The sequence below is a fragment of the Elaeis guineensis genome, chromosome 6 (genome assembly GCF_000442705.2).
Source record: "Elaeis guineensis isolate ETL-2024a chromosome 6, EG11, whole genome shotgun sequence".
Classification (NCBI taxonomy): domain Eukaryota; kingdom Viridiplantae; phylum Streptophyta; class Magnoliopsida; order Arecales; family Arecaceae; genus Elaeis; species Elaeis guineensis.
In genome coordinates, this window is record NC_025998.2 from 105426665 (window position 1) to 105446881 (window position 20217).

Below are 20217 nucleotides of genomic sequence, written 5' to 3' on the forward strand. Positions count from 1 at the left end.
GACAAGGAAGCTGAAGAAGTCGGAAGGCGAGCTCCGTCAGGCGAAAAAATGCTACTCCGAGGCCGCTGCCGAGGCCGCCCACTTCAGGAGTATTCAAGTGAAGGTGATCATGGACTACAGTCGGAGGAAGGCGAGCTTCACAAAAGAGCTTGAGGAATGTAAGAAGAGAGCCAGTGACCGAACTTGGGCTCAAGAAGCCAGGATCAGCGCCCTTAAGATGGAGCTTTCAGCTGCGCAGAGGAGGATTGGCCAGCTGGAAGGAAGCTCATCCCGGACCCTAGTGCGGGCTGACGATGCCCAAAAATGGTCGCAGAGGGTCTCCGACCTTTATAAGCAGCTTCAAGACGCCGAAATGAGCCACGACGTGCAGCGGGCTAGCTGGCGCCGGCAAGTGGAAGAGCACAAGAGGAGATTTCGGCAGGCGGCGGACGAGGTCGTTCGTCTTCAGAAGCAGCTGGTTACCAGGGCGCAGCTTACGAACGCCCAAGACACCGAAGAGCTTCGGGCCTTGAGAGGCACCGTCGAGGGGATCTCTGTCTCACTTGGGGAGAAGACGGCCGAGCTTCAACAAGTAAAAATTCAACTGGGACTTGAGCGGAAGGCCGTCGCGGACGCAGAGGCGGAGTCCGAAGTTTTGCGGAAGTGGCATCGGGAAGCGGAGGCTGAGAGTCGGCGACTTCGTCAGGCGCTTCAGGATATGCTGCAAAAGAAGGAAGAACTAGAGGAAATGGTGGAGACCCTGAGGCAGTCCTGGTCGGGGGAGGGAGGTGATCATCCTATGTTAGAGGGAGCAGGACCTCCTTAGAGCTCTTTAGTAGTCACCCCCTTTTTGTAGTTGCCCCCCTTTTCTTTTCTTGTCGTTTTGTCCCTCTTTTTCTGGCCGTCCTGGCCCTGTAGCACATATATCGGAAATGAGAAAAAGGTATTTTGTGTTACCTTGTCCGCGCGTAGCACTAATATTGTCGTTCGTTGACCCTTTCTTGTTGTCTGGCCTGTTTGGCTTAGAGGTCGCCGTGGGAAAGGGCTCTTCCCTTCCATCCGATCTCGTCATGTGGCCGAGCCTCGCCACCGCTTTTAACCTTTGCTGGCGAAGTGGCGGATGGAGCCCGGCTTTATTAGGAGCCCGGGTGAAGTCTTTCTTGGGGGCGGAACCCGGCTCCCGTAGGAGTCCGGGTGAAGCTTTACCTGGCGGCGGAACCCGGTTCCCGTAGGAGTCCGGGTGAAGCTTTACCTGGCGGCGAAACCCGGCTCCCGTAGGAGTCCGGGTGAAGCTTTACCTGGCGGCGAAACCCAGCTCCCGTAGGAGTCCGGGTGAAGCTTTACCTTGGCGGCGGAACCCAGCTCCCGTAGGAGTCCGGGTGAAGCTTTACCTGGCGGCGGAACCCGGCTCCCGTAGGAGCCCGGGTGAAGCTTTACCTTGGCGGCGGAACCCGGCTCCCGTAGGAGTCCGAGTGAAGCTTTACCTGGCGGCGGAACCCGGCTCCCGTAGGAGTCCGGGTGAAGCTTTACCTGGCGGCGGAACCCGACTCCCGTAGGAGCCCGGGTGAAGCTTTACCTTGGCGGCGGAACCCGGCTCCCGTAGGAGCCCAGGTGAAGCTTTACCTTGGCGGCGGAACCCGGCTCCCGTAGGAGTCCGGGTGAAGCTTTACCTGGCGGCGGAACCCGGCTCCCGTAGGAGTCCGGGTGAAGCTTTACCTTGGCGGTGGAACCCGGCTCCCGTAGGAGTCGGGGTGAAGTTTTACCTTGGTGGCGGAACCCGGCTCCCGTAGGAGTCCGGGTGAAGCTTTACCTTGGCGGCGGAACCCGGCTCCCGTAGGAGTCCGGGTGAAGTTTTACCTTGGCGGTGGAACCCGGCTCCCGAAGGAGTCTGGGTGAAGCTTTACCTTTGCGGTGGAACCCGGCTCCCGTAGGAGTCCGGGTGAAGCTTTACCTTGGCGGCGGAACCCGGCTCCCGTAGGAGTCCGGGTGAAGCTTACCTTTGCGGCGGAACCCGGCTCCCGTAGGAGTCCGGGTCTTTCATTTTGCTTGAGCCGGTGGCGAGGTTCTCGTCATCAGCCTGGCTTGTGGGGGCGCGTTAGGGCGTTATAAGGCCTCTCCCCCCTCCGGTCTAAAAGAACCGGGCCTTCAACTTTGCTCATGTCAGGACGAGGTTCTCCTCCTGTTCCTGACATGGCCATGGGGGCACATTAGGGCGTTGCAAGGCCTCTCCCCCCATCCGGTCTAAAAGAACCGGGCCTTCGACTTTGCTCAAGTTAGGGCGAGGTTTTCCTCCTGTTTCTAACAGGGCTGTGGGGGCACATTAGGGCGTTGTAAGGCCTCTCCCCCCATCCGGTCTAAAAGAACCGGGCCTTTGACTTTGCTCAAGTTAGGGCGAGGTTTTCCTCCTGTCCCTAACAGGGCTGTGGGGGCACATTAGGGCGTTGTAAGGCCTCTCCCCCCATCCGGTCTAAAAGAACCGGGCCTTTGACTTTGCTCATGTCAGGACGAGGTTCTCCTCCTGTTCCTGACACGGCCGTTGTTTTTTGGAGAGGTCATATCCAGTCATAATACATCCGCGTTAAGCAGGAGGAGTGCGTTAGCTAGAAAGAAAAGTAGATTCAAAATGAAACAGTAGGCAATACATTTACAGTTCTCCCGCTCCTCCTTGAGGCCCTCCGACGATGGAGTCGATGGTCCCGATAGGAGGCCGGTCCCCGGGCTGCTCCTCCCTCTTCTGCAGTTCGGGCGGTGGGAGGGCTCTTGGCCGGTCTCCTCTACCCTCAGGCCTGTGGCGGATGAATCTGTCGAGCCGACCTCACCGGATGAGCTCCTCGATCTCGTCCTGGAGCTGGATGCACTCTTCGGTGTCGTGGCCGTGGTCGCGGTGCTAGAGGCAGAACTTGTTGGGGTTGCACTTCCCGGGGTGCGTGCGCATCCTCTCCGGCCTAAGGATCAGCTCCCTGACCTCCATCAGTACCTGGGCCTTCGAGGCGTTGAGGGGGGCGTAGCTGCGGAACTTCCCTGGCGGGGAACCCCGCCGAAACCTATTGTCCGGGCTTCTCTGCCTGCATGCCCGGGGTGGAGTATGGGCGCGCTTGTGCCCAGGAGGGGATCGGGAGCGAGGCCGGGCTTCCCTTGGCCTCTTCTCAACTACGGGCTTGCCAGAATCTCCCACCTGGCGTTCCCTTGCAGTCTCTTCATCCTTCATTTTGAAGGCCTCCTCCGCTCGGGCGTATCCTTCAGCCCGAGCCAGCAGATCAGTGAAATCCCTGGGGTACTTCTTCTCCAAGGAGTACAAGAGATCATTCTTCTGAAGGCCACCTTTCAGGGCGGCCATGGCCACTGACTGGTCCAAGTTCCGGACCTCCAGCGCCGCGATGTTGAAGCGGTTGATGTAGGCCCGTATGGACTCCCCTTCCCTCTGCTTGATGTTGATGAGGGACTCCGAACCTTTCTGGGGACGTCGGCTGCTGACAAAATGGGCCACGAATTGGTGGCTCATTTGGTCGAAGGAGAAGATGGTACCCGACTTCAGTGCCGAGTACCAGTTTCTTGCTGCTCCCTTCAAAGTAGACGGGAAAGCCCGGCACAAGATGGCGTCGGGGGCACCATGAAGCAGCATCATTGTTCGGAAGGCCTCCAGGTGGTCCATTGGGTCCGACGTCCCGTCGTAGCTTTCAAACTGGGGGAGCTTGAAATTCGGCGGGATCGGTTCCTGCATAATCATTTGGGAGAAGGGAGGGTCAGTGCAGATATCCTCACCGTAAGCGGGAGGCGCATGGCGGAGTTCTTCGATCCGTCGGTTCATCTCCTGGAGCCTCCGGTCCAGAAAATCCTCTCGACTTCGAGTCTCGAGGGTCCGTTGGTAGAACGGGGGCAGGGATCTCCCAGGGGTGGAGCCGTGGACTGACTGAGGGCTCTCCACCCTCGGATTCGCCTTCTCGGGAAGGATGGGGCGGCTAGCCCAGGTGGCCCGCCTCACCACCAGGTTTTGGCATTCCGAAGATGCCCCTTCCGGATGCGCTGACGCCTGCGGCGGCTGCTGCTGCATCGCCTGTACGGCCTCGACGAGGCCCTTGATCTGCTGCGCCAGCAAGTCAAACTGCTCCGCGCCGACCGCCGTCGCCGGAGGGGGAGGAGGGGCTGGCTGAGACACGGGAGGGGAGGCCGGAGCCTGAGATCTGGCTGCGGAGGCCGTGGACCGCCGGGTGGACGCCCTGTGCGGAGGCATCGGGTGTCGATCTCGCCGGGGAGGATTAGGAGTAGATGACGGAGAGATGGCCGGAGGTGGCTCCGTTGAGCGCTCCTTCAAGATCAAGGGTGCCGCGAAGACACAGGCCCCTTCCTCTAGCGCCAATCCTGTTGGTGCAAAAATCCGCCTGCGCCGGAGAAGCTGGAGTTGCGGAAGCCGCGGTCGCCGCTGGGACCTGCAAGGGAAGTCTAAACCGGAGGTGGGGTTGCTCCGGCAAGACCCTCCGACGCTCAAGTCAGTTCTCTGCCTCAACAAGAATGGAGTGCTCGAGCGGAGATTTTAGCAGAGTTTGAGATAAGGCGAAAGAGCTTGAAAAATAACGTATCTGAGTCCCCCCTTTTATAGGCGGGGGAGGCAACGGACTGATGGCGACGTGTGTAACTACCTGGTAGTGGGCCGCCCATGGTCAGGGGAATTGATTGCGAAAGACAATGGAGCAGACACGTGGGTGTCACCTCGACTTGCCACGTGGAATCCGTTATGAGGGGTGGAGCAGCGTCCGTCGTCAGGAGAATCGCATGGTATCCGTCGCAGGAGGTGGAGCAGGTTCGTGGCCGTTACTGTGGCCTGCCAGGGGGATAATGGAGCTGTGCGGAGTCCGCCACAGGAAGTGGAGCAGGGCGGCTATGGCTGCTGCGGCTTGTCAGGGAATGATGATACTGCGTGGAGTCCGCCACAGGAGGTGGAGCAGGGTCGCGGCCGTTTTGAGGGCCTGTCAGGGGGCGTGGATCTGTCGATTGAAGCTCGGCAATGGTCGGAGCCGTCGTGAGCGGAGCCCGGCTCCTGTAGGAGTTCGGGCGGAGCTGTTCTGATGTCGGCGGCGGAGTCCGACTCCCGTAGGAGTCCGGGCGGATCTGCGCTAATGTCGTCGGTGGAGCCCAGCTCCTGTAGGAGTCCGGTTGGAGCTGCGCTGCAAACAAAGTCAAGGGTGAAGTCCGGCTCTGATAGGAGTCCGGATTGAGCTTACCAGCGATTGATATTGAGAGCGGAGCCCGGCTCCCGTAGGAGTCCGGGCGGAGCAGCGCTTGCTGATGGCGGTGGAGCCCGGCTCCCGTAGGAGTCCGGGCGGAGCTGCACTTGCTGATGGCGGTGGAGCCCGGCTCCCGTAGGAGTCCGGGCGGAGCTGCACTTGCTGATGGCGGTGGAGCCCGACTCCCGTAGGAGTCCGGGCGGTGGAGCCCGGCTCCCGTAGGATTCCGGGCGGAGCTGCACTTGCTGATGGCGGTGGAGCCCGGCTCCCGTAGGAGTCCGGGCGGAGCTGCACTTGCCGATGGCGGTGGAGCCCGGCTCCCGTAGGAGTCCGGGCGGAGCTGTGCTGATGCCGTCGGTGGAGCCCGGCTTCCCGTAGGAGTCCGGGCGGAGTCGCGTTTGCTGATGGCGATTCCGCCGTGGGTTCCGGCTGTGGGTATTTTATACCCAACAGGTACCCAAGCTTTCTTGGGTCCTTTTGGGTTAGTCAGAATGGTTCCTTTTGGAACCCATATTTTCTTTATAATTGTATTGGTAGATTTAAGGCATGTGTATGATTTATGTCCTATTCTACCACATTTGAAACAAGTAATATTTGTAGACTTGTTACCTGAATAATTTACATAAATATCCTTCAGAAACTTTTGTTTCTTCAGAGGTTTATAGCCAAGTCCAGCCTTATCATATATAGCTTTCTGATTTTCAAGGATCATATTTAGTTTGTTTGAACTTAATGTGAACTTATCTATTATAGATTTCAGCTTGTTAATTTTATCCTTTAAGTTTTGATTTTTTTGACTCAAGGTGAGTTTTTCAATTGAAAGAATTTCAGCTTGTTTCACTAAGGACTGATTTTTCAATTTCAGTTCTTTGTTTTTCTTCCCTAGTTTCTTTAATTCATCAATTGAGTCATAGAAAGCTTCATGCAATTCTTCAAATGTGAATTCACTAGTGGATTCAGAAGTTACCTCATTTTCATGTGCCATCAGACACAGATTGGCTTGTTCTGTTGAGATTTTCTCGTCGGAGCTTGAGTCATCACTCGCACTCCAAGTCGCCATCATTGCCTTCTTTTTGAACTTTTTGGGACCTTTTTTCAGTTGTGGACATTCGGATCTGAAATGTCTCGGCTTCTTGCACTCGTAGCATGTAAGGGGTTGATCTTTCTCTTTTTCTTTGCTTTGTTCTCCTTTTGTGAATTTCTTTCTCATCCCCTGTTTCCTTTTTCTTAGAAACTTCTTAAATTTTCGGGTGATGAGTGCCATCTCTTCATCCTGTTCTTCATCTTCAGATTCATCCGTTTCATAATCAGGCGAAGTTGTGGATTTGAGGGAAATGGTTCTTTTCTTTTTGACTTCATCCTCTTGATGTTGCTTCATGCTCAGTTCATGAGTCATCAAGGATCTAAGAAGCTCTTCTAGAGGTAGAGTGTTCAAGTCCTTTGCTTCTTGGATGGCAGTCACCTTGGCTTCCCAAGTTCTTGGCAGTGACCTGAGAATCTTCCTTACAAGTTCACTATTAGTATAAGATTTGCCAAGACTCTTCAAACCATTAATTATATCAGTAAAACGAGTAAACATGGCAGTTATGGACTCATCATGCTCTATTTTGAACAATTCATATTTATGTACAAGCATGTTTATTTTAGACTCTTTTACTTGATTTGTTCCCTCATGGGTTACTTCTAACCTATCCCATATTTCTTTAGCAGATGCACAAGTAGAAATGCGATTGAATTCACTAGCATCTAGTGCACAATAAAGAACATTCATGGCTTTGGCATTTAATTGTGCCAATTTCTTGTCAACCTCATCCCATTCTTTCTCGGGTTTGGTTGACTCCTCACCATCTATAATCTTGGTGGGTGTGTGAGGACCATTTACTATGATACTCCACATATCATAGTCGAGTGCTTGCATGAAAATCTTCATCCGAGCTTTCCAATAGGTGTAATTAGACCCATTGAAAAGTAGAGGTCGGTTTGTTGATTGCCCCTCGGCTAGAGAAGTACCGACATGGGTTGCCATAGATCTTTGGCTCTTTGATTGTTAGATCAAAGAAGGGCTAGAGCACCAGCTCTGATACCACTTGTTGCCCAGCTATGCAACCCAAGAGGGAGGGGGTGAATTGGGTTTCTAAAAATTTTAAGCCCAACTGATTACTTATGAAGAACAAAACAAAGACTTTAATTCAATATTAATTACCTAAAGCAGGAATGCAAGATTATAATAAAGAAATAAAGTGAAGCGATAAAGCACACCACAAACACAAGGATTTATAGTGGTTCGGTGCTAACCTTGCACCTACATCCACTCCCCAAGCTCCTACTTGGGAATTTCAATCCACTATACTTTGTATTCAACCCGAATACAAAACGTCAGAAACTCCGACACTAGCTATCCCAAGCTAGATCACTTATTTCTCGGGTATAAGTAAACCCAAAATACTCCGATTTCAGGTTCGAAACAACCTTTCTTTGTTTTGAAAATCCTCCAAAAATAAGAACAAAAACTCACAAAGAGTTAGAAAATTTTGAGCACAAATTAATACAATAACAGCTCCTTTAAATGAGCGAATATAACAATAAAAACTTTACTCAAATGAAGAACCCTTTTCGAATTTTCTCAAGGTGGATGAATGCTTGAACGAATGCTTGAGAAGAGGTTGATTGTTGATTGAAGATCTCTTGAAAGCTTTGGAAGATCTCTAGATCAAGGTTGAACAATAGGCTTGAAAGATCCTCTCTTTGAAAGCTCTTGAATCTCTTTCACAATCTCTCGTATGGATTTTGGATCCTCTTTTCTTTTTCTCTCAAATTATCTCGTAGATCCTCTCTCTTTTTCTTTTTGGATATTTCATTGATCTCAGGCTTTTTCATGCAGATTTCGGATCCTTTCTTCTATTTTTTTTCTTCTTTGATTTCACGTTTGATCTGCTATTTAATCTGCAATTTCTTTCACCATTTAAAGCATTTTATGACATTAGAAGCAAGAGAAAATAATTTAGGCAGATAAAAAGCCATTAGAGCAATTTTAGGAAGCATAAAAGGTAATTAAAATGGGCAAAAAAATAGCCGTTGCTGACATTTCTCGTCGCAGGGGTCGACTCATGAGTCGACTCATGCTTCAGGGGTCGACTCATGAGTCGACCTCTGTTGCAAAAACCAGAGAATGCGTTTCTGGAAATTTTTGGCTCAAATTAGCAGGGGTCGACTCATGAGTCGACTCATGCCTTGTGGGTCGACTCATGAGTCGACTCACAGGTCGTGCCAAGCCAGAAAACTAGCGTGCCAAGGAGAATTTTTGCGTGCCAATCAGCTTACAGTGCCATGAGTTGACTCATGAGTCGACTCATGCACTTCAAACCTTCATAACTTCAAAAATATAAATCCAAACACAATGAAATTTTCACCAATAGATTTCAAATCATTTGTTCTACCAAATGGTACTATCAAATCAGGATTTTAGTGAAATTATGATTTTGCCCTTGAAGAGCATAAGGACTTTTTCATTTTAAAATTATTTGTATCCCTTCAATCTGCTTTGTAATCATCAAAATCAATCTAGGAGCAACAGAAAACTTGATCGATTGCATCATTTGGATATCATTCCCGTGAGTAGTATGTTATTGACATACAGAACTAAGAAGACAATAGCACGCCCACTAGTCTTCTTTTACATACATGATTCATCTTTATTTTTGATAAAGTCAAACTCTTTGACTGTCATATCAAATCAGATGTTCCAACTCCTTGAAACCTGCTTTAATCCATAAATAATTTTTTGTAGCTTGCATACTTAATTTGCCCTCTCACTTGAGACAAATCCCTCTGACTGAGATTTATGTAGATTTCTTTCTTTAGATTACCATTAAGAAAAGTGGCCTTGATATCCATCTGCCAGATCTCATAGTCGTTATATGCTGCTATAGCAAGCAAAATCTAGATGGACTTGAGCATAACCACTTCTCAGAAGATTTTATCATAGTCAATTTCTTATCTTTGTCTGAAATCCTTCACCACCAACCTAGCTTTATAGGTTTCTACTTGGCTATCTGCTTCGATCTTCTTCTTGAAGACCCACTTGCATCCTATTGAGGTTACACCCTGAGATGCATCAACCAAGATCCTCACTTGGTTGGTGTACATCGAATCCACCTCAGATTTCATGGCTTTTAGCCATCAATCCGAGTCTCTACTCATGATAGCTTTCAAATAGATCAGTGGATCATCATCTTGAATGATGTTGATCGAATTATCATTCTCAATGATAAAATCATATCTCAGAGGTACTTGATGCACTTTATCTGACCTTCAGAGAGGAGGTGTGTATTGTGGATATATTTCATTCTTGAGTACTTTTGATTGAGGATCTTCTTGTGGTTCAACCATAGGAATTTTTGGATCGATTTATAGATTTTAAACTTTCATAAGTTTAATATTTCTCTCACTGCCTCTTTGGATGAATTTATTTTTTAAAAAAAAATGGCATACCCACTAACAAATACCTTTTGTTCAGTAGGATGATAGAAGTAGTATCCATTAGTTTCTTTAAGATACCCTACAAACCTATATTTGTCTGATCTAGCACTAAGCTTACGTCCCAAAATATTTTTGACATAAGTAGAATAGCCCCAAATCTTAAGATGTTTAAGATTATGCTTCTTTCTCTTCCATATTTCATATGGTGTGCTTGCAACAGACTTTGAAGGAACCCTGTTTAAAATATATGTGGCAGTCTCTAGGGTATATCCCTAGAAAGACATTGGGAGATCAGTGAAGCACATCATAGACTGTAGTATATCCATCAAAGTGTGATTCCTTATTTTTGTTATATCATTTAATTGGGATGTATAAGGAGAGATCCATTTAGAGAGAATACCTTTACTTTTAAGATGATCAATAAATTCACTAGATAAGTATTCTCCTCCTCGATCAGATCGAAGAATCTTGATACTTTTTTCAGTTTATTTTTCGACCATACTTTGATACTCCTTGAACTTATCAAAGACTTCAGATTTATGTTTCATAAGATACATAAATCCAAACCTTAATAGATCATTTGTAAAGATGATAAAATAGAAGTATCCTCCTCTGACCCGAGTTGTTATCGGTCCACATACATCTGTATGTAGTAGGGCTAACAGCTCATTTGCCCTCTCTGCATATTCAAAGAATGGAGTCTTGGTCATCTTACCCATGAGACAAGTTCACAAGTTCCCAATGATTCATAATTATATGGGTCAAAAATTTTTTCTTTATATAACTTGTTTATCCTTTACTCACTAATATGATTAAGATGGCAATACCAGAGATATGTGATATTCACATCTTCTCTCTTTTTTTCATATTTTTTTCAATATAAAAAATATTTTTATTAAGTGCAAGAATTAGAAGATAGTTATCAATGTAACTACTACTATAAAATTTATTAGAAAAAAAAATAGAGCTTCCATTTCTCATTAACCTTATTTCATAATCTTGTTTTAATAACAAAGGTATAGAAATAATATTTTTAATGACCTTTGACATATAATAGCAGTCTTTCAATTCTAAAATTTTTAATGACCTTTGACATATAATATTTTTAATGACCTTTGATATGCTGTAGTCACTGTAATAAATTATAAATATGTAATCCACAGATGGTATCTAATACCCAATTATCAAAGTCTGAGCTACTCAATAAAAAATAGGTTTGTATCATATACACATCTTTTGATGCTGTACTTGCATCCTACTTCAATCTTACAAGATAATTCTTGTAATTATTTTTTTAATATCCAAATTTACCATAAATAATTTTCATGGAGACTTCTTTTGGCTTCTTAATATTACTGACCAATCTAAGATTAGAAATATCCAGAACATCAAAATTTTTCTCCAATATGAATCTAATATTCCTCAACCAATTCATATAGTTTAGATCGATCAACATATTATTATTTATGATTTCATGCAGTGAAAATAATGAAGCCATAATGCAGATTTAAATCTATATAAATAAAGAATAATAGTATAAGTAGAACACTCATGTTTGACATACATAACTAGATGAGAACTTTTAACTAGTTATGTCTCCCATTATTTATCAGATATCATAGCCCTCTCCTATGGTAAACAAAAAATCCTAATCTGATTTCTTAATAGGGTTGAGATCCTAATTTCTCAATGAAGTCTTGTAGATATCACAACAAACCTCAATGAGTTTAAAGGAAGAAAAACCTATCCAATTTCATCTCATGCAATTCTCAATATAATCCTTGCCTCTAAAAATACTCATAGCCTTATAGATATCATAATAAACTATAATATTTTTATAGTTAAGTCAGACCCTTCATTTCTATACAACTATATCTGAAAAATGCAGTCCTTGTGGATATCACAACAAAGCAACATATCCAAAATATGCCGTAAAGTATCTAATATGTACCAAGACAAATCCACATCAATCCTCATAGTAAGCCTTGTGGATATCATAACAAGTCTACTATAGTTTTTGATAGGATATTGACTAGGCATGAAGGAGGGCATATGTAGTATTCAAAATACTAAGCAACTTTTATTCAAGATTCGAACTAATCCAATTGATCAGAAAAGTGTTAAGATTAATGGAGGTCCCTCCGTTGCTTTTCTTAGACACTGATAAATTGATCAGGCTAGCAAATGAAATCAATTAAAGAACCACCACACTTGAAGTACTCTTTAGTGTTAGATGTGTGTCCTAAATGCCAGATTGGCTGACACATTTCTGTACAAATGTAAAGGCAAATTTATAATTTTGACTATAAATGAATAAAAGGGTTATTCTACTATCACATTGTGTACATTGTGTCTGTGATACATCCTTTGAGTTAGTAAGAATGTTAATTCATATTTTCAAGAGTTAAAAATTTAAGGCATGAATTTATATAACTAACTCATAAATAGCTCCTGACCATAGGATCATCACGAGGATGGTGATCGATCCGAAAGGTTGGTGTACGATCGCCTCCTTAGGATAGATGAGTCTTGAGCCTATGGTGTAGAAACACCAGAGCGAGAGTACAGATATTTGTTGAGAATGAGAGTACTGAGCGTGACCACCTCAAGCAATCATAAGAAAGTCTACCTTCTCGTCGATGACTAGCTCGATGCTGCAGCTGTGTGTCTAGTTGTTTGACCTGAGGTGCATCGACAGTTCGCCTTGAGTGTGTTATAGTTTGACTACATCATAACTCGATCTCCTAGCCATTCAAAACCCTGAGGTGTATGTTGGCTGTAGCATATTCATTGTAAGAACCAGATTGCACCAAGATGGGATCTATCAACCTCGATAGATGAGAGGAGCAGTTTTATGATGATCGAAAGATTGAGTTCTTAAGCCCATTGCCATGGAAGAGTAAAATAATGAAAAAGATTTTTCCATTGGGGTTTCATATCAGACTCAGATCGATCGATTGATTCATATGACTGATGTTGGGTTTGACGAGTTCACCTTAACCCTAATTCAGTCGGGACTCATAATAGAGGAACTCAATCACATAGGTAGCTGCACCAAGAGGTTCATCTTCATTTCTGATGGGTTGCCACCATATATTGCTAGGTATCACTGGTGGATTTTGAGAGCAATTAGAATGATCTTGTTGATCGATCATTCTAATTGTCTGAATCAGAAGAGTTCTGGTCCATTGAAAGGAGTTTCGATGATGTCGATGATGAGATCAGGATATGTCTCATTATCATATGAAAATGAATCTAACTGGGTCACACAAATAAGAGTTAGGGTCTGGATGTCATCAATTGAGCTAGCCCAGTTTGATTGATTTGGATTAGATCCAATTAGGTTCAAGAAAATCGTGCTAGCACACGATTGAGCCTAACTTTCTCCTCGTGCAATCTTTTTCATCTCGACTGAGCCAAATGTGATTTGACTCATCCAAAAAACTTTGAGAAGATTTCTCTCAGTCTAACTAGAGCTAGTCTAGCTCAAAAAAGTCTTATCTTAATTCATGAGATGAATTTAAGACAACACCTGCTAATTTCTATCACCTGCCATTTCCATTTTAGGACATCGGTCAAACATTGACCCATGGACTTTGGACTGAAGGCCACTTGGCAAGAGGTCATTGGAGAGTTTTTGTGGAGTGTCCACCTGCTAATTTTACCCTCAATATGGGTGCCATAATCAGATATGGTGTGCGCCCCAAGTGGATAAGGATAGAGTCCCATGAGATGAGGACTCTATGCCTTGATCGACTCAAACTGTTAGGCACCATTCTCACTGTGTTTATCCAGTGTTGGTGCCTACAGTAAGAGGGTTGGGTGGGGTTTTTATTTGATATGATCAGATGACATCACTCCATCAATTAAAATTTTTTTAGAATTAATTGAAATTTTTTGATTGGTCGAATGATGTGGCACTGCATGGCGCAGCAAGGTCTATTTAAACCCTGTCTGCACCTAGGGTTTAATAAATCTGCTCAATACCCACCAAAAATATGAAACCCCTCTACTTCTTCATACCCTCTCTGCTCCTCTCCTTCCCTTCTTCACATCCAAGAGTTTGGTCATCCATCTGGTGCTTGTCCAAGGTGTGGTGGCTTCCTGATTAGAAGGCTGCAGAGATTTATCGAGAAGCTCCTGCTCCAGCTTCAGAAGATCTTTTGAAGATCTTTTAGATTAGATCCAGATCTGATTTTTAGAGCTACGATTTGGAAGAAGAAGATGATCCAGATCCTACTTGAGTGGATGCTGATAGAGGCCAGGCAACTGCATGGCTATTTTTGAACCTCGGGCATTGCTGCGATCATCTACAGGGTAATCTAGTTACCCTAGAGGTATTTCTCTAATCCTCAAGTTTTAGATTTAATTTTAGATTAAATATTAGATTATAAAAATTAGATCTAATAGATATTAGATCTAAAATATCATAGGATAATTTTTTTTTTTAAATATTTCCCCCAGATCTCATTAGATCTGGAAGATCCTACAAGGAAAAAGGCAGTTTTTCTTTCAACTGGTATCAGAGCTAGGTTTGTGGCTCTATTTCAGATCTAATTTAGATCTAATTTTTATTTTTATTTATCTGATATTAATAGATTTTAGATATCACATCAGATATGATTGGATCTGAAATCAAAAAATTTAAAATTAAATCTAAGTAGATCTAACATGTATGAGATGCATGACTAGACTAGGAATAGTTTAAACTATGAATAGTCTTGAAGTTTTATATTTTAATATGATTAAAATATAAATTAGATCTAATTTATTTTATGATATTTTGATATTATAAATATTATATTTAGATCAAAAAATAAAAAATAAAATTTAATTAATTCTAGAGATTGATCTGCTGCATGCCTAGACTAGTTGTAGAATTATTTTAGTAACTATCTAGAATAGATTTTATATTGAATAGTTTAATTTAAATTTTATTTTTTAGATATTACATGTGATGTATCAGATTTGAAAGTATGCTAATTAGATTAGATTTTAATACATGAGATGTATGCAAAGCATGTATAAGTTAGATCTAAAATTATATATGTGATATGTAACTTAGATCTAACTAGTTTTGTAGTTAAATCAATATTTTTGATTAAGGTATTTCTCATGGCCGTCCAGTCATAAGAATGAAGTAAGGTTTAAGATCCTCTCCTCTCATTCAATGGGGTGTTCTCATGGTGTGTAGGGGTGCTGCGCGTTCATCCTTAACCAGAAATCAAACTTACTTTTCTGCAAAACCCTAGATCCTGAAACCCTAGGATTTATTTTACATATTTTGTTTATGAACTCAAGACTTAATTAATGAATTAAGCTTATGAAATTAAATTAGGTCTAAAATTAAGAATTTCAGATCTAAGTCATTTTCATAAAATTGGATTCGAGCTTGGGTAGCTCAATTAGGTCTAGCGGTTGATCAAACCGATTCAAAAGTTGGTTAGGTGGGATCATGAAAGCTAATAATTGACCAGCCTAATAAGATTAAGTCTAGGTCAAGGTTGAATCACATTCATATGTGACTCGATCAAGTTAAGACCTAATTTGGCTCAGTGGTTAGAGCCTGAATTGTAGGCTAACCCAATTGGTTCTGGTTCGACAATTTGGTGTCTAAGGTAAGTTGGACAGATGCAACCAACTAATTTTTAATTGGGACCTACTCGACTCAAATTAACTCGACTGGTTCTTGTCAAGTTAATGGCATATCCCTCCGACTGGTCTCACTTACCTAGCCATATGTGTCGACTCAGTTCTGATTTGAGGTGGCTAACAATTTGAGCTAACCCATGCCACTAGGTTAGTCATAATTGTTATGACTATGTCAAGTCAAGTTTAATGAGACCTAAATTAAATCTTCCTAAGAAAATATTAAGTCTAAGGTCTTCCACCATTGTGGATGTGCGGGCCCTTTCCAGGGTTGATTGTTCTCGGCTGGTTACAGTGGCTTAGTTGCATCGAAAAGATGCAACCATGTCCATTAGGCATTGGATGCTATGGATTAGATGATGGGTTGTGCTCAATATTTTAGATACGGTGAGGGACCCAATTAGGAATCTAATTTATGCAAATGGTGGGTCTGACTTAACTAAGGATTGGAGCAATATTTCGGACACGATGAGCTTCATAAATTAGAGACCAAGTTTTGGATGCACCATGATTAGAGAATCATTGGACAAGAGTTGTCCACTCATCGATTGACCCATCACCAATAACTGTTAGGTGAGGTGATGAGCCAGTCGGTGAGACTGCACCACCCACTAGAAATTACTAATCACGGAGATTTTCACATCTCTAACTAGGGAGTGTAGGGATCTGAGAAAATAATGAGAGCCTAATTCATTTAAAAATAAAATCTCTAAATAAATTGGTTAAGTCTTATTACAAAATCTAACTAAAAATTTTTGACTCTCTACAGGAAACATATCTGCGTCCAACCCCCTGACCAAAATACTAGACACCCACAGATTGACTGGACCCAATTTCAAAGACTAGTTGAGGAACTACAGAATTATTCTGAGTTTTGAGAAACTGACTCATGTCTTGGACCAGGACCCACCTGCCATGCCAGCACATTCGACTGCTGAACAGAAGGCATCTATGAAAAAATGGACAGATGAAGATAACAAAGCCAGGTACTACATGTTGGGTGCAATGTCTGATGACTTGCAGTGCCAGCATAAGGATATTATGACTACCAACCAAATGTTGGCTCACCTACAAGAGTTGTTTAGTGAACAAAGTCGCACAGCCAAGTATCAAGTCTGCCAAAGACTTTTTAAGGCTAAAATACGTGATGGGCAGTCAGTCCAAGATCATTGTTTGACAATGATCAAGGACTTTGAGGAGCTTGAGAAGCTCGATATCATCTTAGACAAGGATTTTCAGATTGATGTGATCCTTCAATCCTTGTTCGATGCATATGGTCAGTTCATCATGAACTTTCATATGCATAAGATGCAGTGTATCTTGGCTGAGTTAATGAACATGTTGGTTATGACTGAACTTTCTTTGAAGAGTTTAAAAAGCTCAGTCCTTACTGTGGAGAGGACTTCTTCCAAGAGAAAGTCTTTTGAAAAGAAGAAAAAGTCTACAAAGAAGCAAAAGGTAGATGGAAAAATGAAGAAGATGGAACTGAAGAAGAAGGCTGCTGAAAAAAGAAAATATTTTCACTGCAATTCAGATGGCTATTAGAAACAGAACTGTCCTCAGTACCTGGCCACCTTGAAGAACAAGAAGGATGGTCCTTCTAGAGGTATGCTCGTTATAGAATCTAATCTTACGATTTCCTCTACATCCAGTTGGGTACTTGACTCTATTTCTAGTGCTCATTTGTGCACTTCTATACAGGATCTTGAGGAGAGCAGGAGGCTGAGGGATGGGGATATGATCCTACGCATCAGAAATGGAGCAAGAGTTGCTGCTGTGGCCGTGGGAACCTACCCTCTGCGATTACCGTTAGGATTAGATTTAGTTCTCAGAGACTATTATTATGTGCCTGCAGCAAGCAAGAATTTGATTTTTGTTTCATGTTTAGCACAAGAAGGCTATGTGATTAGCTTTCATAAGAACCATTGTAACATATTTTATGAAAATAATAAAGTTGTAAATGATTTTCTTATTAATGATCTTTATCAGCTACATATTGATGTATCTGTATTTCATATCGAGCAAAATATGAATGCCATGGAAATTAAAAGGCCTAGAGATAGTCTAAATGATAGTTATCTGTGGCACCTAAGGCTAGATCATATAGCGGAAGACAGGATTAACAAATTAGAGAAATTCGGGCTATTGAGTCCGTTGACTTCTGAGTCATATCCAGTTTGTGAATCATGCCTTCAAGGCAAAATGACCAAGCTTCCTTTTGTGGGACATGGGGAAAGGGCCACAGACCTACTTGCCCTAGTACATACAGATGTATGCGGCCCATTTGATGTGCCGGCTAGAGGCAACTATATCTACTTCATTATCTTTACTGATGATATGTCTAGGTATGGGTATGTGTTTCTAATGAAACACAAATCTAAAGCTTTTGAAAAGTTTAAAAAATTCAGACATGAGATAGAAAAACAAACAGAAAAATCCATTAAAGTTCTTCGATCAGATTGAGGAGGTGAATACCTTAGTCGGAAGTTCCTAGACTATCTTAAGGATAATAGCATAGTCTCTCAATGGACTCCACCTGGAACGCCACAACTCAATGGGATTTCAGAATGGAGGAACCGGATCCGATTAGATATGGTCCGTTCCATGATGAGCTTCACGGACCTCCCTGAGTTTCTTTGGGGACATTGTCTCATGACAGCAATATATGTATTGAATAGGATTCTCTCTAAAACCATTCCTACCATACCATATGAGATATGGCATGGTAAGAAATCAAGTCTGAGTCATCTCAGAATTTAGGATTATCCGGCTCATGTCAAGAGACAGCAGGCGGACAAGTTAGAGTTTAGATCTTTTAGAGCTCGGTTCATAGGATAACCTAAAGAGTCATTAGGATACTATTTCTATATTTTGAAAGATCACAATGTGATTATGAATCGACATGCTATTTTTTTTGAAAAATAGTTTATTCAAGATAGTGGCATCAGAAAAATAATTAAGCTCAAGGAGAATATCTCCCAAGAGCAACGAGCTAAAGAACCTAAGGAACCAAATCAATTAGAACCAATCCTAACACAACCTCTTCCACCTCATAGATCGACTAGAGTTTTCCATCCTCCTGAAAGGTACTTAGGTACTATACAAGAGGAAGTAGAGGAAATATTCCTCACGAAAAATGAGACTCATGGTGATGACCCGAAGATCTATGACAAGGTGATATCAGATATCGACTCCGAGAAATAGTTAGAGGCAATGAGATCAGAAATTGACTCGATGTACTCAAACCAAGTCTGGACCTTGGTAGATCCACCTGAAGGTATTGTACCTATTAGGTGTAAATGGATCTTCAAAAGAAAGATAGGTACAGATGGAAATGTGGAGACATTCAAGGCTAGGCTCGTAGCGAAAGGTTATAGTCAATGCGAAGGCATTGACTATCAGGATACCTTTTCGTCCGTAGCCATGCTAAAATCCATCCGCACATTGCTTGCTGTTGCAGCCTATTTTGATTATGAAATATGGAAGATGGATGAGAAAATGACGTTCTTAAATGGATATCTTGAGGAAGATATCTATATGAAACAGCCACTTGGTTTCACATCCAGTGATGATGATCACAAGTTCTGCAAGCTGCAAAGGTCTATTTATGGACTTAAGCAAGCATCTCAGAGCTGAAATACTCATTTCAATGATGTGATCAAAATGTTTGGTTTCATCAAGAATGAGGAGAAACCATGTGTGTTCAAGAAGGTCAGTGCGAGTGCAGTTATCTTTCTCGTACTGTACGTAGATGACATCCTCCTAATTGAGAATGATATTTTCATGTTGATCTCAGTCAAAATATGGTTGTCTAAGGAGTTCTCTATGAAAGATCTAGGAGAAGCATCCTTTATACTGGGTATTAAGGTCTATAGAGATAGATCAAATAGGATGCTGGGACTTTCACAGAAGATGTACATAGAGGAGGTGCTAAAAAGGTTTAGCATGGAAAACTCCAGAAGAGGTTTAGTACCTTTTAGACATGGCATTCATCTCTCCAAGAAGATGTGCCCTAGCACACCTGAGGAGATTGAACACATGAGCAAGATCCCTTATGCTTCCGCAATAGGGAGCCTCATGTATGCCATACTATGTACACAACCTGATATAGCTCATGCTGTGAGTGTCACAAGCAGATATCAGTCGAATCCAGGTGAAGAGCACTAGACCTCTGTGAAATATATCCTTAAGTACTTAAGAAGGACTAAGGATATGTTTCTAGTCTTTGGGAATGGAGAACTCCAGGTTCAAGAATTTACAGACTCAGACTTTATGTCTGATATGGATGATCGAAAGTCGACATCTAAAAGTCTGTTCATTTGCAATGGTGGTGCAGTTAGCTGGAAGAGTTCCAAGCAGACGGTGATTGCTGATTCCACCATGGAGGCAGAGTATATTGCTGCATCGAAAGATGCAAAGGAGACATTCTGGTACAAGAAGTTTGCCACAGAGCTTGGAGTGTAGGAACCAGATCTAGGGTTTCAGGGTTAGATCTTGAAAAAGAGGGTTAGATCTTGAAACTTTTTCAAGATCATACAGCGGAAGACTAAAATAAATCAAAATTTATTTTCTAAGATCAAAAAATCCCTAGATCTAAGATCCTATTACATGATTATTACATGGCATTAAATCAAAAATTAAAATATATAAATATAGCATGAACTACATGTTGATCATATCAACATGTTTCTATACTACATCTAATGTATGTATTAAACAATAGATCAGATCTATTACCTTGCAAGTTAGATGTTCTAACCTTGCTGATCTAGGCTTGAGGATGATGTTGCAAGCCGCACATGCGTCCAGCCTCTAGGAGTCATTCACACGAGCCCACGAATCTCGATCAGAAATCCTGCTTCAGGAAATCAGCACAGTATGCTAGTAC